This window comes from Schistocerca serialis, unplaced genomic scaffold (assembly GCF_023864345.2).
Source record: "Schistocerca serialis cubense isolate TAMUIC-IGC-003099 unplaced genomic scaffold, iqSchSeri2.2 HiC_scaffold_367, whole genome shotgun sequence".
NCBI lineage: Eukaryota > Metazoa > Arthropoda > Insecta > Orthoptera > Acrididae > Schistocerca > Schistocerca serialis.
In genome coordinates, this window is record NW_026047941.1 from 7,501 (window position 1) to 10,000 (window position 2,500).

Sequence of the window (2,500 nt, forward strand, 5' to 3'; positions counted from 1 at the left end):
CGATCGATGCCACAAAGACAGAGCGGCAGGAGCGGACTGCGTCGGTGAGAGCAGTGTCCAAGATGAAAGTATTTTCCAACATCCCATCCCGAGGGATGAATGCCCGCTGACGTTCGTCCACAGCACAAGCGCGCATCAGGCGTGACGCGAGAACCTTGTGAAAGGTCCGCGCCAACACCGAGCAGACCGTAATGGGGCGAAAGTCAGCGGGGGATGTTGGTGCAGCCGTTTTCGGGAGAAGGGACGTCCGCGCGCGAAGCAGGCGTTCCGGAAGGGCGCGGGCCAGAAGGAAGAGATTCATCACTTTCTCCAGGACTTCATGCGGCAGGCGCCGCAACTCCGCTGGGGTAAGGCCGTCAGGCCCAGCTGCTGATCCCCTGGGCGGCAACGCGGCGGCGACCTCCTCATGTGTGACCGGCCCCCATAGGCACTCAAGAGCGACAGGCTCCGAGTGCGGGAGGAGGCGGTCACGGATGAAGCCCGCAGTGGAGACGGGCTTCTTAGTGAAGAGGTCCGCCCAGAAGTCCAGCAGACCAGGGATGGCAGGTGGCGGCTGGAGCAGGGTGCCATCCAAGAGGCCGCGCACGCAACGTGCACGCGACCGTCGGAAGGCATCCTGCGTTCTTGCGTATTCCCAGCGGCGCCGCTTGCGCTTCTGCGTCGGCGGCGCGGCAGGCGGCCGCTTCGATGGTTGGCGCGGCCGCTGTGTCCTGGTGATCGATCTCTCCCCTCTGGACCCGACCGACGCAAGGGCATCCGGGAGCATGCCCAGGATGACATCGGGCGGCGTGCCCCGCCCCAGACCTATGACTCGATCCAGGGCAGAGAAACGCTGGGCGGAAGCAGGTAGCCCCGCCAGATGCTCCCAGATGGCGGCGTCAGTCGGCCCCTCCGGCGGCGGCCCGGTGGTGTCGGCCGCGAAGTCCTCGGCTGCGTCGACGGGCGGCGCAGCGGCCTCGCCCGCGTCAGGCGGCGGGCTCGCTGCTCCCCGGCGGGACGCCGGCTCTTCCCCCCGACCGATCTCAAGCGCCTCCATGAACTGGCGGACAAGCTGCTTGTGGGCAGCTTGCCGCCGTCGGCACTTGATTGCCTCAAGCGTTCGGTCGGGGAACATCCTGATGAGCTCTTGATTAACAAAGAAGAACCGGGCGTCCCTCTCAAGGAACAATTCGGCCTCCGCCTTGGCGAGCGACAGGACTTCTTCCTCCGTCCACCTCGCGCGATGCCTCTCCGTCACGATCTCCGCGTTGGCGGCCGCAAGATGTTGGCGGCGGCGATGGACCCCGAGACCATTCTTGGTGGTGAAGCTGCGGTGGCACTCACTACAGGCGTATACAGCTGCAAAAGGTACAAGATTTTCGGCACGGCCGGTTGGCCGGCTAGGTGCTGGGGGAGTTGGGGTGGCACCTTCAGCGGAAGGGCCACCACTTATTCTTTGATTACTGCCCCCAACTAACAAAGGGATAGTGCGAGGGGGGGCTGGTAACCCCCCCAAGCCCCTGGTGCGGTCTTCCACTCTGCGAAAATCAGCGGGCCCACGAGAAGGGGAGAAGACCGCAGGAGAGGAGAGGCTAAGAGGGCTAGGCCCATGTATTGCGCATCACTCTCCCTGTAACTATAACCCAAGGAAGGTACCTCGCAGCAGCAGCATGACTACATCAAAACCGCACTTCGAAAAGCCAAGTCCGGATGCAGCCACACCGCCGCCACTTGGCCACCTTAAGAGAGTCATAGTTACTCCCGCCGTTTACCCGCGCTTGCTTGAATTTCTTCACGTTGACATTCAGAGCACTGGGCAGAAATCACATTGCGTCAACACCCGCTAGGGCCATCGCAATGCTTTGTTTTAATTAGACAGTCGGATTCCCCCAGTCCGTGCCAGTTCTGAGTTGATCGTTGAATGGCGGCCGAAGAGAATCCGCGCACCCGCGCGCCCCCGGAGGAGCACGCTAAGGCGGACGCGGCCTCGCAGCAAGGAAGATCCGTGGGAGGCCAAGGCACGGGACCGAGCTCGGATCCTGCACGCAGGTTGAAGCACCGGGGCGCGAACGCCGCGCAGGCGCGCGCATCCTGCACCGCCGGCCAGCACGAGGCCGACCAACGGCGAGAGCAGACCACGCCCGCGCTAAACGCCCGCACTTACCGGCACCCCTACGGCACTCACCTCGCCCAGGCCCGGCACGTTAGCGCTGACCCACTTCCCGACCAAGCCCGACACGCCCCGATCCTCAGAGCCAATCCTTATCCCGAAGTTACGGATCCAATTTGCCGACTTCCCTTACCTACATTATTCTATCGACTAGAGGCTCTTCACCTTGGAGACCTGCTGCGGATATGGGTACGAACCGGCGCGACACCTCCACGTGGCCCTCTCCCGGATTTTCAAGGTCCGAGGGGAAGATCGGGACACCGCCGCAACTGCGGTGCTCTTCGCGTTCCAAACCCTATCTCCCTGCTAGAGGATTCCAGGGAACTCGAACGCTCATGCAGAAAAGAAAAC

At 63.0% G+C, this 2,500-nt stretch overlaps 1 pseudogene; it reads right to left on the reverse strand.

Moving 5' to 3' along the window:
* The window catches only part of LOC126445926 (large subunit ribosomal RNA), a 7,959-nt pseudogene that overhangs the window by 3,357 nt on the left and 2,102 nt on the right, over window positions 1-2,500 (reverse strand).